We start from the raw sequence: 15,750 nt of genomic DNA, 5'->3' as shown, positions 1-15,750 counted from the left end.
TACAAAGTACTAACCTTTATTTTCCCCCAATTTTAAGTCATTTACAAATGTTTATGATGATGAATTTTGGCTTTGTGGCTTTTTATGGCTGCTGTAGAAGATCTTTGATTTGCTTTTACTTAAATATTTTAAAAGACTGTTGATTTTTAGTATTATCTTAAAAACTTATTTACCTGTTCACTTCCATGTTTTAAGTAAGGATCAGGAAGTACCAGTGAAAAGCTTTTAATTATGGGAATATTTTCTGCTTATGGGTGTGTGTGTGTTTGTGTGTGGGTGTGTATCTAATTTTTTAAAGCATGCCTTTGTCTCTCCACAGAGAAGACTTGAAGCAGCTGAGAATAGGCACAAATTTGATTATAAATTTGAATAAAAATTCAAAAAGGCACCAGGGGATATTTCATTTTTCTTTGTATTGGAATGATTGGTGATTAGTTAAACTTGGTGTGGTTTATCAAAATTTTAAATTATAAAGGTGTGCCTGGGTGGCTCCGTCAGTTAAGCATCTCACTTTTGGTTTAGGCTCAGGTCATGATCTCCTGGGCTGTGAGATTGAGCCCTGACAGACTCCACCCTGCGGGTGGAATTAACTTGAAGATTCTCTCCGTCGTGCTCTCCCTCAAATAAATAAATCTTAAAAAAATTTTTAATTATAAGGCCAAATATTCTCAGTGCCTGACCCCTGAGTCTGGTTGAAACAATGCATTAAAAAACAAAACAAAACAAAAAAAACTTCATGAATTTCCAGCTTAAATCCATCTTTATTCTAAACCACAAAGTGAAGGGTGTTTTGTGTCTTTTATGTGCTCAGGCATTAACTTTGAATCAATACATCTATGGAATAATTTGGAGAAAACTTTCTCTTTTTTTTTTTTAAATATTTTATTGAGTAGTAGTAGTAGGCAGAGAGACAGGCAGAGAGGAGGAAGCAAGCTCCCTGCGGAGCAGAGAGCCCGATGCGGGGCTCGATCCCAGGACCCTGAGATCATGACCTGAGCCGAAGGCAGAGGCTTTAACCCACTGAGCCACCCAGGTGCCCCAAAACTTTCTCTTCTTTAAGGACCTTGCCCCTGAGCTTTTCAAAAGGCTTTCTGCCTTTCTCATCCTTCACTCACTTACCAGATAGATGTTTTAATTGCTTAACCCAGTTTTACTTTCTATTTAAATTATTTTTCTATATACTGAGATGTAATACCATATGAATCTTAAGGTTCAATAAGCAATTAAATTTTTAAAAGTCTTGCTGAATTGTTTGAATTTAGTGGCACTGAATCAAATTGGTTAATACATCATTTCATTTTGTTTGTTATGGATGCCTAGTGATTGTCCTTTTAGTTGCATGTGATGGGGAATGATGCTAAGAAGCAGCTGTTGATTAGATTTTGGATATCTTTTTCTGTTTATATTGTTACATATCTTTTCTTTTTTGATGCTGTTCAACATGTTCTTTCACGTTTTAAGCTTTTAGCCATTATTCTATCTGTTACATAAAACCGAGGTCCCATCAGGTTATTGTGATGCTTCAGTTAGATATGTGTCATACATTTGAAAAATGACCAAACACTTACAGAGGTATTAGTTATGATTCTTCATCAGGTGGTGTGATGCCTTAATTTCTGTTTTTCAGGTAGGTTTGAATTTATATTTGATTTCTGCTAGGTATCTGAGTGGGGTCTTTTAAATGAACTGCATTTAGAAATAAAAGAATCTGTTCTGCTTAGAGGATTTGATAGGTAAAGTATGGTGCAGTATTATGTAGCTCACCTCACATTGAAAAGGACAGTGAATGGAAATTGGAATCCTGTTCATTTCAGTATAATTTTTTTTATGCCGTTCAGTTAGCCAGCATATAGTGCATAGTAAGTTTTTGATACAGTGTTCAGCGGTTCAGTAGTTGTGTAGAACACCCAGTTCTCATCACAACATGTGCCCCCCCTTAATACCCATCACCTGGCTACCCCTCACCCTCCTCCCTTCTGGAGCCCTCAGTTTGTTTCCTGGAGTCCACAGTATCTCATGGTTTGTCTTCCTCTCTGGTTTGTTCCCATTTTCAGTATAATTGAAGGTATTTTTAGCCTGTGCTAATATAAAATTGTATTTCTTCTTGTTTCATAAACTTTATACATTATAAAAAAATAACTCTAATAAGCCCAATTTTGTGTCAGTGTCAGTATGGACAGAGTTTGGTGTTTAGTGGAAGTATGGACACAATGTTTCCAGTGGGAGAGGAAATCCTTAGCTCTTAAAATTTGTTCTCTAGTAACCTTTACTGAGGTTTGTTTTGTTTTGTTTTGATTTAGCATACATCTAGCCCAAGTTGTTTGTTTTTAAAAATAATGGTAGAAAATGCTAGTGTGTTGGGGGAATTGTGGTGGATGAAGGCTCTGCGTTGAGAATGAGTTAATAGCCATGGGTTTAGCTTTATCTTTATTACCTGTTTTTTCTTACATCTTAGATTGTCCAACTGTGTCTTCAGTTAAGCTGGGAGATTTTCAACCATTATTTATTTGAATGTTACCTATACCCTGTTTTCTCTTTTAAATTCTTTTCTAATCTTGATCTACTTGTGTTTTAGAGCATTGCTACTTAAAGTGTGATCTTCAGGTCAGTGTTGGTCTACAAACTGATTTCATTGGTCTATGAATTATGGACAGAAATTTGAAGTGTATGGTTTTAGAAACTTTTAATAACAAGTTGATACTCCTGTGACATCCAAGCACAGATTTTTTTTTAATTCACTTTTATTGAATTTTATAGTTTTTGTCGGCCATGGATTGACAATTTGAAAAATGGCTCTTCACAGATGGTTTCAGTATTATTTTGTTAGACTTTATTCTTTGTATTTTTAGCTTCCTTTACATATTTTTTCTTTATCTCTCTGAACTAAATTTTAGACAGCTTTTAAACGTCTTAATTCTTTCTCTACTTGTATTAAGCCTGCTATTTAACTTTTACCCTGAATTAAAACTATGTTTTTGATTTTTTGAGCATTTATTTAACTTGTATATATATATATGTGTGTGTGTGTGTATGTGTATATATATATATAAAGCCTTTGTGGTATTTGGAATATCTTTATTGTATAATCTGTTCAATAGTTGAAATCTGTAGTCTAATCCTGCTGTCTTTTGTTTGTTTGTGTTGACTCATTCATTGTATCTAGTATCTTTGTATGACTTCTTTTTTTTTCTAATTTTTAATTTGAGTAGTTTTTTTTTTTAAAGATTTTATTTATGTATTTGACAGAGAGAGATCACAAGTAGGCAGAGAGGCAGGCAGAGAGAGAGAGAGAGAGAAAGAGAGGGAAGCAGGCTCCCCGCTGAGCAGAGAGCCCGATGTGGGACTCGATCCCAGGACCCTGAGATCATGACCTGAGCCAAAGGCAGCGGCTTAACCCACTGAGCCACCCAAGCGCCCTTGAGTAGAGTTTTTTGAAAGCTGCTGTATTCTTTGAGGTCTGGATTGAAGTTATTTTCTTTCACCAATAATTTGCCCATGTTTACCCCAGAGTTTGGGGGTATTAACAGTTTAAGTACTTTAAATGACACTGTCATATGAGATTTATTGGCTTATACATACAGTGTGTAGTTTGAGAACCTTTTTGAGGGTTACACTTTGTCCTTACTGTGTCAAAAGAGAATTTATAAAACATTCTTGCAATAACAAAATTATAGAGCTGGAATACAGATTAGGGGTTAGAGGTGGTGGGGCCTGGGGTGGGTATGACTACAAGGGGTAACAGGAGGGAGATCTTTGTGGTGCTCTTAACCTGAGGATGTAGCCCTTTGGCCTAACAGCTTTATAGACGTGTTTCCTTTTGATAGACTTTGAGAGTGTCTTCTGAATGTGTAGGCATCAAAATGTAAGCTACATTTTGTGCAGTGGAACACATACTTTCAAGATAAAAGGTAGTTTTTGGTTTTGCTTATTCTTTTGTTTATGGCTTATGTGACTACTGTACTTTCTTGGTAGCTAAGCAGTTCATTGAAATAGTTTTTCTACTAACTTTCAAAAGTAGCATCTAATAGTATCAAGGTATCTAGTCTGCTATACTGCTGGAAATCTGTCCCCTCATCTATCTACAGTATTGTTTCTTATCATGTATATTGCTATTTTGTGCCTTAGCTTTCTTGTATTTTTGTTATTATAATAGGCATTTTTCGTTATCTCTTTTTTCTTTATTTCTTTAGTCTGTCAGACTTATTGTGTAGGCCCCCATCACAGTCTATGCCCATGTATGTTTTCTAATCTCTTTTTCTCCTGTTCTTTCACTAGCCATATTATGGTTTATTAAAGACGTCGTGTATTGTAGTTATTCTTCTACTCGTGTTATTCCATTCTGCCTAAATACTATCTCTTCTTTTGACTCCAACTGCTTCTTCTAGCACTGTTGACATTTTGGGCTGAATAATTCATTTCTATGGGGGCTCTCTTGTGCGTTGTAAGATGGTAGCAGCATCCCTGGCCTCTGCCTGTTTGATGCAACTAGTGACTTCCTTTGTGATAAACAAAAGTGTTTCCAGACATTGCCAAAGGTCCTTTGTAGGGGTTGATGTCTCCCTTAGTTGAAAACCACTGCCCTAGCCCTCTCTTGATTTGGTCTCGATTGAAGAGCCTTCCCTGATTATCCATGCCTGTGGCTTTTACTTTTGGATATTTGGTAGTACGTACATATTGTCCTGATTGTATACTTGCCCCTTTTTACATTTGTTTGTGAATTTCTTTCTCTCTCTCCTTTCCTCCTGCCGTGTGTGTGTGTGTGTGTGTGATGTGTACATGTGTGTTTGTTTCTTATTTGACCAAGTTTTAGAGTGCATGGACCGTATATCTTTATTTGTTTGCTGTTTTTGTCCATTCGGTACACATAGTAGTTTTAAATATATCAGTTGCTTGCTTTTTTTCCCGTTTTTCTCTTTTTATGATAGCAATAGGGGCTTAGGAAATTGGATCACTCTAGAAAATGTGGAGAACTTCGAGGTGTTCCAAATCATGAGACTTAGAGACAGTAAGTCTCTAAAAATGTAAGAATACAATACAATACAATAACGATGTAACAATGGTGTGTATATCCAGTAAATAGCTCTGGAAAATTCAAGACAATGCAAGATAGTTGTAAGGATATAAGAAAGATGTAATTTCTGTTAGAGGTATCCATTATATAAGTAACCAGAAAAATGTGCAATAGAGTAGAAAAAAATTGAGAAATACAGAAAGTGGAAGGATTTGTAGAAGCATGAAGTACGAATGATTAGTTCTACAGAGTGATATGAACAAAGTAATCAATATGTCAGGGTAAATTGTTAGGAATGATGGATGTAGCATCTGGCTAGGAGTGACTTGTATAAAGCTGACAAATGTGATATGTGAATGTTAGTAAGTTGAAAACAAGTTGGGCACAGAGAAGTTAGCTTCTTACTGCCAACTAAAGGGAAACCTACAGGTTTTGCCCCAGTTGGGAGAGATACAGCTCAATTATAGATTTACCTCCACTTTTTTTTTTTTAAAATTCTGAGCAAATTCTTTTTTTTTTTTAATTATTTATTTGACAGACAGAGATCACAAGTAGGCAGAGAGGCAGGCAGAGTGGGGAGGAAGAAGGCTCCCTGCTGAGCAGAGACCCCCCCCGATGTGGGGCTCGATCCCAGACCCTGAGATCATGACCTGAGCTGAAGGCAGAGGCCCAACCCACTGAGCCACCCAGGTGCCCCCAAATTATGAGCAAATTCTAAGTAAAAATGTAAATTGAAGCTTGAATCTAATTACTTTTATAAGGTGCTTTTCCTCATCTAGGCCAAAATCTTCATGAAAAGTAATCATAAGTGGGACACCTGAGTGGCTCAGTTGGTTAAGCTTTGCCTTCAACTCATTTCTGGGTCCCAGGGCCCTGGGATTGAGTCCTGTGTCAGGCTCCCATGTCAGTGGGGAGCCTGCTTCTCCCTCTCCCTCTGCCCTCCAGTCGTGCTCGTTCTCTCTCTCTCACTCTCTATTTCAAATAAATAAATAAAATCTTAAGAAAGAAATCATAAGTGTAGTATGTGTTCATTGCAGAAAAATTAGAAAATGGGGAAAATGACAGTTATAGTTCCCAAAGCCTAAACCACTATTATCATGTAAGTTAGTTCCATTCTCTTGAATTGTATATGATCTCTGTCTCTCTCTGGATATAGATAAATGATGTGCCTATGTGTATGTGTAAATACATACTGTGTATACATATATGTATATGTTCATATAATACTAAATATCATTTAATATTATGAACACTTCTCCGTATCAGTAAAATTGCAGAGTGTGATATTCAGTGACTATATAGCATTCTATTCTGAGATTATCCCTAAATTTATTTAAACATTTACTTAAACATTTAGGTTTTCTTTGACACATACACACACGTATGTACATGTACCAATAATTTGCAGTGAACCACCCTTCTGAGAAATTTTGAGTGCATGTCCTATTTTCTTTGAAGAGTTGTAACCTCCACTGCACTCTGTATCTTACAATTTGTCCTACAGAATTCATTTCACCTGTCTTCCTAAGAAGAACCCCAGTATTATAGCTGGGCATTATTACCAGTGTTGGAGACTACATTTCCTATCCTCCCAAATCGTTAGGCGTGGCCAAAGGACAAAGCTCTGGTTTATAAACTGTAGGCTGAAATTACATGGGAGAGTTAGAAGGGAGCAGAGTGGCCTTTTCCTCCCCTTTCTTTTTCTGCTGCCTGCAATGTGGATGTATTAGCAAGGGTGCCCATAGTCCTCTTGGAGTGTGAGGCAACTTGGAGTAGAAACAGTATGTAGTAGAGCAGAAAGGTGGAAGGAACTTAGGTCCTCAGTATTTGGAGCTGCTACATCAGCTTTTGATTGTCTATTTCTGGACATTTACATGGGGAGAATTCTATCCCTTTTTTTCCCCTCTTGTTTAAATCATTATATTATTATAACCTAACATTTTTTGGCTTAGGAAGGATATGACCTGATCCCATCTGATAAAGGATATGATTGTTTAATACTGTATGTAGTAATGTAATAGGTTAACTATAAGGAAACATGCACTGTGTCATGGAAGATTCTGGATCTATGTTGCAAACAAAAATGGGCTTTAAGACTGGAGAGAGATTAATTGGTACTGAAAGGAAAGTACTTAAAATGTTACATAATTTCTGGATTTTTTGTTAGCTATATTGCTGAATTTTGTTCCTAAGTGCTTTTAATAATTATCACAAATATTATTTCAGAAAACACTTGGTATCTTTAGGGCAGAAGCAAACAAAACTCCTCCCCAAACCCCAAAATCAAAACAACCCACAAAACTAACCACAAACCATTGAGGATTGTATATTGTATCTGAATAATCCCTTCAAAAATTCCCTATGAATTTTTAATACTAAATATCTTGGGTAGTCACTTTGACAAAGTTCATAAATGTGACTTTTAATATTCTCTTAGTAACTTTATTGGAAGAATTTTGATAAATAAAACATTTTTGTTTCTGTAAACTTTTTTTAGTATTCTAAAAAAGTTGTTCATAACTTTAGTGAAAGAGTAAAGGATAAACATTTAAGAAATTAAACTTTTTTTTTTTGAGCAGTGTTAGGTTCACAGAAAAATTGAGCAGAAAAAGCAGAGTTCCCACATGCGCCTTTCACAGATACACAATTTTTTCCCCCACTGCCCGTAATGTTATACATATAACAAAAGACTTTACATCCCTGAATAAAATTTGTACTATTTTGTAAAAAGAAAACCATACACAACTAAAAATCATTTTACTCTAACATAAGGTTTTCCCATCCTCAGCTCTATTAACATTTGAAGACAGATAATTCTTTTTGGGGGTCTCTTCTGTGCATTATAGATGTTTAGCAGCATCCCTGATCTCCACCCACCAGATGTCAATAATATTATCCACTTACGACAACCGAAAATGTATGCAAGCATTGCCAAATGTCCCTAGGGAGGCAAATTGTTCCCCAATTAAGAATCATTGCTCTCACCAATTTATGATATTTTAGGATTTGCTGTATTTCTTAGGTTGAGTTCAGAATTAAGGGGTCTGTAGTTCAAGAAACCTTCACACAGAAGTTGTGAAGATAAAGTTAGAATCTTTCCTTACACTTGGGGACCATAGACCGTCTTCTCTTCAGATGTACTATATTTGAATTTATCTGTAATGTGTCAAAAAACCCATTTTAGAATTTCTTATTTCCTTGTGAAAGGTTTTCATAGTTTGGGATCTACTATTTATGGATTTCAGGAGTACTATACTGTGGGTAGATACAAACTTTACTTGTCCAACTATTTATGTGGTCAGTTGTGTTTGACTCTTTGTGGTGCTCTAATTCGATTGTCATTATATTCAAATTGTAACCGTTAAGTGATCTCATGTATTCTGTCAAGGACTTTGAGCTTCTCAAATAGAGGATAGCATTAGATGTCAGCCAATCATTTTGTCCTTCAGAGTTTTTTCTTTTATATCTGAAATCCTGCCAATTATAACAGCTTGTGTGTCAGTTCCAATAGAGGAAGCTAGCCTTTGTTAGCTTGTACTTAGTCCACTAAAGACTTCTAAAAACTTTACGTAGTTTACAAATAATAATGTCCATTTCCCATTGGCACCTTGTACAGTTATAAAACCTTGTTCGCTAGTGATGAAATCTCATCTGTAATAATTAAGAATATTCTTATTGTTCTATCTCTGCAGAAAATTTCTAAAGATTTGGTGAAGATAGGAAAACTATCAGAAAGGCAGTGGCACCATTATCCTGTAAGTATTGCTTTAAAAAAGAAGTTTAAGAATATTTTAAGGGCGTCTGGGTGGCTCAGTGGGTTAAGCCTCTGCCTTTGGCTCAGGTCATGATCTCAGGGTCCTGGGATCGAGCCCCGCATCGGCTCTCTGCTCATTAGGGAGCCTGCTTCCCCTCTCTGTCTCTGCCTGCCTTCTGCCTACTTGTGGCCTCTGTCTCTGTCAAATAAATAAATAAAATCTTAAAAAAAAAAGAATATTTTAAGTATCCAGTTGTTTGGGGGAAAATATGTTAGGCAAAGATATTATATGTAAAATATAGAGCAGGATATATTATAATCATATTAATAATTTACAAAAACTAATCCAATCTAGTCCTTTAAAAATTGAGAATGTGTTCTTATGTATTGAGATGAGGATTTTACCAATAGCACTGAAAAATATTTCTAATTCTAACAAGGATTGATCTAGTTTATGTACATTTGCTTATTTAAAACTATCAGAATCCAGAAAATCATTGTAGTTTTGTAGGCTTGTGATTTGTTTGGGTGACTTATTGTTTAGGTTATTTTGCAGAATTATTTATTTGCTGATTTATTTATGTATTTCATTATTTATTTATTTGATTATTTAGTAAATTATTTATCTGATGAATTATTAATACATCTTCATGACATGCTTTAAATTATTTATAACTTAATTTTGAGTTTATTGCTTTTAGAGCCTGCATTGTTACTGACTAGTTTTGATTTTTTTCTTCGCGGTTCTTTAAAATTAAAGTATTAGCTCTAAGGCAAAAATGTATTCATTGCAGTGCCCATGGATTTTTTTCTTCTTTTTTTTCCTTAGTAATTTATGGTAGAGATGAAATTTCAGTTATGCTTTGTTTAGTTCTAAATTTACCTGTTTAGAGTTACTGATGATAGAATGTTTATGTGCCGTGTGTATACTCAGTGTAGAGTCACTTACAAATTAATGATATGGCCTATAGTGTGTAACTGAGATTGAACATGTAAACCTCAGTCCACATTATCCTTTGCATCTCTAAAGGGCAGGTCTGCATTTCTTACTTTAGAATAACTGATAAGAGTCTTATTACTTTATTTTAGAGGCAAGTCTATTTTACTATTGGGATATTTTCAAGAAAGTTCAGAGAAATGAAGTCGAACTTAGATTTAGATCCCTGAGATATAAATTTGACTGATGTAGCCTTTATTTTTTAAAAATTCTCTTTATATGTGTATTTGGCAAATAGCCTGATGTTGATACACCTTTTTATATCAGTCATAGTGACATACTTATATCATATCCCTTACGGAAAGTTTTATACAACTTTATTTTAATGAACTAAAATAGACAAGGACTTTTATAAATGAAAGCTATAATTTCTCTGACTTTAGCTCATAATTCTCTTATGTAAAATTTCTATTTTTAACCAAATAAAGTGTTTCTTCTTTCGTCTGATTCTGTTTCATAAAGTAGTGCAGTTATTAGTGCTCTGTCATTGAATGGGTTTAATGAATAGGTTAAGTAGTTGTTTGGGTAAAAGAATGTCATATGCACAACTTAGTCTTCTGTGTTTGCTTGCAGTGAATTACTGTGTACTTTACAGGACAGGTGTGTAGTAAGAGAGGCAGAGGGAAGAGGAGAGAGACTCTTAAGCAGTCTCCTCACCCGAAGGGACCCTGATGCGAGGTTTGATTTCACGACCCTCAGATAATGGCCTGGGCTGAAATCAAGAGTTGGATGCTTAACTGACTGAGCCAGAAGGCACCCCAGGATGCTTTTGAAATATGGTAAAGATGGCTTCTGTAGACAGGTTTTACTCTGGAATATAAATTATGCATACACACACACACACACACACATTTCTTATTTTGAAATATTGAATATATGAATGTTTAATTGGAATATTGCTTTAGTGTCTTCATATGTTTGCCTTAAAGGAAGTGGTTTCATCTGATTTATATACATGGATTTAAAATGTGCGTATTATACATATCTGTGATTTCTGATTTGGAGATGAACAACCACAAATAGTGTCAGATATGGAATTTTATTTCAAAATGTGCTTCTGTATGCCAGTGTGGACTTCTTTTGAAGAAAAAGCTGCCTCTTCTCCAGTATTGAACAAGAGCTTACTATGTTAGTTGTCACAGTAATATACCCAGCCACACTATTAATATGCATTTGTGGGGTATTAGCTGTGTTATCCAAATGGTCTTCATTGGGAGATAAATATAATGTGCATGCACACACATATGCACACATATGGAAAATTTTCTCCTGACATCAAAACAGTTTTTTAGGATTTGTTTTTGGAAGGAGACATCAGTGGAGAGTTTCATAATAATAGCTAGCATTTACTGAGCACTTATTATGTGCAGGTACAGGGCTTATATGTTTTACATGAATTGTTTTTCCTCACAGTGAGATAAATACAGCTATTGTCTTCATCTTATGAACGAGGAAACAGAAACTCGGAGGTGTTAAGTAACTTGCTCATTGCCACATACATGGCAGTAAGCGATGGCGCTGGGATTAGGACGCACTGAGTGACTCTCAGGGGTCTTTCTTAGCCCATTACGGTTTTGCATGTATAGTTGGTGTTCATCAGTATTGGGTGGTTTTTTTTGTTTTTGAGAATGTAGTTCTTTATTTCTGATAGGTTTAACTTGCTAAGTATAGTCACTTTGTGTTATACTTGGTCATCTTTTCTAAACAGTAGGCAGTACTTGAGCTTCTTGAATTTTCGGATTTGATTATTCTTGTAATCCCATGTAGTGGATCAGAATACATAAAAAGAATCTGTGCCTCAGGGAGTTGTATGGTTTGCCTGGTGGATGTCCACCACTCAGATCTTTGGACTCTTAAGCCCAAGGCCATTTCCAGGGCTCTGTTAGGTCAAGTCTAATTTTCTTACGAAAATAATGGTATTAGCAGGATTAGACACATACTGTTAAAAGAATGATTAAGAGTCTGATGCATGGGCTTTTATAGAAATGGCCACAAACGTGCCATTAAATTAACTCTAAATATAGGGTTTAATATACAGTTAACTATTTTAACATGTGTGTAAAAAGGATGAGAAAATAGCCAATTGTAATTTTAAACACCCAAATATAATTATTTAAAAGATTCTAGGGGCGCCTGGGTGGCTCAGTGGGTTAAGCCGCTGCCTTCGGCTCAGGTCATGATCTCAGGGTCCTGGGATCGAGTCCCGCATCGGGCTCTCTGCTCAGCAGGGAGCCTGCTTCCCTCTCTCTCTCTCTCTGCCTGCCTCTCTGCCTACTTGTGATCTCTCTCTGTCAAATAAATAAATAAAATCTTAAAAAAAAAAAAAAGATTCTATAGAGCCTCTGGGCATAAGGAAAAATGTTGTGAATTTGGTTTGAAGCTAAGAGAATGGGATCTTTCTATTCTGTTTGCTACCTGAAGGCAACGAAAGTCCTTTATTATCCTGGGTCTGAAGCACATGAAAGACATCAGAAAACAGATGAGCTATAGGGTTAGTAGAGTTTGGGGGATGTTGGTGTGAGTGCCATAGGCAGCTGCATTTGTATGAACAACAGGGTCTACTGTGTGGATCAAAGTTTTTAAGTTAGAGTTTCCAAGTAAATAAGTAATTAAATCATAAAATCCTCAAAATCTGTATTTTAAGTAATATGAAATGCTGTAATAGCTAGGATGACCATATAATTTATCTTCCAATTCAGGACACACTATTACTAGTGTGATAGTAATATCTCACATGCCTATTGAGTAATTCCTAATACCCTTATATAACATGTACTTAAGAGGAATGTTCATTCATGTACAGTATCTGTAAAAATACTTGATTTTGTGATAAAACTGACTTCTTTTGCCAGTATTTATGTTGTTGTTAGGCGACGAAGACAGTTTGTGGCTTTGATTTTTACCAACTGTGACTGATATTTCACAGCTTTTGGAAGCTATTTCCAAGAGGAAAACAAAGAGGTTTTACTATGGGTTTGGCAAAGTTGCTCAGGGTATAATAGAGTGTTCTAAAACTTCTCTTCATATCATACATTACAGGATTGTCTGTTTTCATTTTGCCTTCTAAATCTTTTAATTGATGGTATATTTAATGTTGTACTGAAAGGTAATCTTATTTGTTCTGCCTTCCAAATTTATAATTTTATGTTGGATGATCCAGTGTTTTCTCCTGCCTCAAAAAAACCATGTTACATGTCATATGTATTGGTATGTTGGCAGTTTTGCCGAAATATTTTTTATTTTTATTTTTATTTTTTTCAAAGATTTTATTTAATTATTTGACAGAGAGAGAGATCACAAGTAGGCAGAGAGCAGGCGGAGAGAGAGAGGGGGAAACAGGCTCCTCGCTGAGCAGAGAGCCCGATGTGGGCCTCGATCCGAGGACCCTGAGACCATGACCTGAGCTGAAGGCAGAGGCTTAAGCCACTGAGCCACCCATGCGCCCCTGCCAAAATATTTTTTAAAAACAGCTGTTTTTCCTTGGTGAAATTTTGTATAGGAAAATAGGAATCTCTAGAAAAGATTTTTGTTGTTGTTGTTTTTATAGTTTTCAGTTCCCTCTTAACACGTATTTATCTATAATGACATTGCATTATTAAAGTCATAGTTAGATTATTAAAGTTCCAGTTTATTTGCCTCCAGAGCATAGATGATTTAAGTTGAACCAGGTAATCACACTGCCATATTTGTGTTTTCCCAGTAAAAAGAAAAAATTCTTATGCAGTAATTCTTATTCATATATATATATAAAATATCAGAACTCTTTTGTTCAGAAAGGCCTATTATGCCTGGTAACAAAGAAAGAGCTTCCTTACATTCTGCCTTGAGTTTGTCAGAGTATAAAGTACTTCATAAAATACTGCTGTAGTTTTAAGAGTAGTAACATAACTTATGTGTTGGCTCTGAGAGTGGCTCCTTTATAATTATGACAAGTGAAAGTACAGCCAAAGGTCACATTAAACACAAATTTCTTTCACACCTCGTCCATTTTGTGGATAGCATGTGAAGTACTGTGGGTCCCTGCACTGATATTTTAGGAGAACAACCCAAGGTTGTTCCTGTGGAAATGTTTCAAATACCTTTCTCCCTAACCTCCCATGCGGTTGCTAAATTTGGCATGAATGTATGTTTGAATCCTGGACTAATTAAATAGAACCTTATTAAATTTAGAGTTTGCAAATAAAAAAGGGGACTCATGCAGTAAGGATTTCTTGGGGCACTAAATAATAGTGACATATGAGTCTTTAATAATACTGAGTATTATAATGCAGTATCTTAGTGTTGATGTTGCTCAGTGAAACAGTGAACACCAAACAACATAGCAGCAACAAAAACAAAGTAAAATCCACACCAATGAAATTATGTAAGCATGGCATGCCTATACATATACAACTTATTGATTATATTCTATTTTTGACTTTTGATTTGACTAAGTAAGAGTTGGAATATTAAAAAGATTATATATAGGAAAGCTATCAAAATTATATAAAGAGGATGTATGTACGATCTAGAGTGGTTATCAAATCTCTTTAACTCATTCTCTTTACACAATATCAAAAAATGTAGGCCACAGAAAGGAAGTTTGGAAGAGGATAAAATTGGCAAGTGACAATTTTTTTTGTATAATTTGTAAGCGTTTTATGTTTTTGAAACACTTTTTTTTCTATTGTTTTTCTCACTATAGTACGCTCTTTGCTATAAGACTTCTAGCATAATGATTTTCTGAATAAGAGCATGCTGCCTCAATAGGGGGATTTTGGAAATTATGCTTTTGTTTGTCACAATATTGTGGGAGTGTTTTTGGCATTTAATGTATATAGCTCAGGGATGCTGCGTATCCTACAATGCATGGGGCAGTCTCAGACTACAAAAGATGGTCCTGAGTACCGTGTACCTTCTCAACATCTGCTTGCTTAAAATTCTCTTAAAAGATAAAGTGGTAGTATTTTCATGTTTGATAATACTGACAACGTTTTGTAAGATGTTACATGAAGAATCTTAAACTTGAGGGGAAGTTTGTATGGAGGGGAAGCTTAAGGAGAGTAAAGAAATCCTTTCAAAATTCTGTGTAATCTACTTCATACATTCTTTCCACATCTTGATTTATATATAGCATTTCTAACTAGAAATTTAGGTGAAAAGCTTTCATTTCAGTAATGCAGTTTACTGGAGGCTCAGGGATACTGATTGCAAATATGTAACAAGGTATTTAAGACTTTTGTAACAACAAACTGAATTTTAAATTAATGGAACTCATTGAATTTTATTTGTTAATGAGGATTGTTTAAAGGTATTTTATGATTGCAATCCTAAATATTAAAATTTCATTTTTTAGGATAATGATAGTAAATGTGTTGTTAAAATTAGATTTTACAATTACGTAGTTTTATGTTGCCTCTTGTTCCGTATTATCTGATACCATTCCAGGGGTTTATTATATAACTTCTCTGTAACTTCTTATAGTACATTTCTTTACACACTCTATATACTATTTTCTATTTTAGGAAAATATAGTCTTTATTGTATTTTAAGTACTAGAGACTTAATGTATACATGCCTTGACAATATGGTGGTATGGTGGTATTACTGGGATATATTGTAATCACACTGTACCATATCTTAGCACAGGTAATTGTTTGACACCACACTTAAAGATAAAACCCAGGTCAATTGCACTAACGTATTTCGTAATTTTTCCCATTTGAACAGTATGTAATTTGTCTTGGCATTTTAATCTTTATTTCAGTTAAGCTTCTTTCTATCTTTATCTTCACAGTAAATGAATTTTTGTCTGTAATCACTTAACACTAATTTTTATTTTACAGTGCTCCTATACTGCTCCTTTTTAAATTTTCTTGTACTTCTTATGAAGAATGATTTGTCTCTTAGATCTAAATTTATATATACACACACACACACACGTATGTATGTATATATATATATGGCTGCAGATATGTGACTTTTTTATTCTCCCTTCTTAACTAGCTA

At 35.0% G+C, this 15,750-nt stretch overlaps 1 protein-coding gene across 1 annotated transcript in view; it reads left to right on the top strand.

Moving 5' to 3' along the window:
• Positions 1 to 15,750, top strand: part of TBC1D5 (TBC1 domain family member 5) — a 579,401-nt gene that overhangs the window by 49,752 nt on the left and 513,899 nt on the right. Inside the window, exon 2 of the mRNA XM_046002325.1 lies at positions 8,704 to 8,766. The gene's annotated coding sequence lies outside the window, so the exon portion shown is untranslated. The remainder of the gene's footprint in view (positions 1 to 8,703; positions 8,767 to 15,750) is intronic.

Source organism: Meles meles, chromosome 4 (assembly GCF_922984935.1).
Source record: "Meles meles chromosome 4, mMelMel3.1 paternal haplotype, whole genome shotgun sequence".
NCBI lineage: Eukaryota > Metazoa > Chordata > Mammalia > Carnivora > Mustelidae > Meles > Meles meles.
This window is presented reverse-complemented; position numbering and strand designations above follow the sequence as displayed.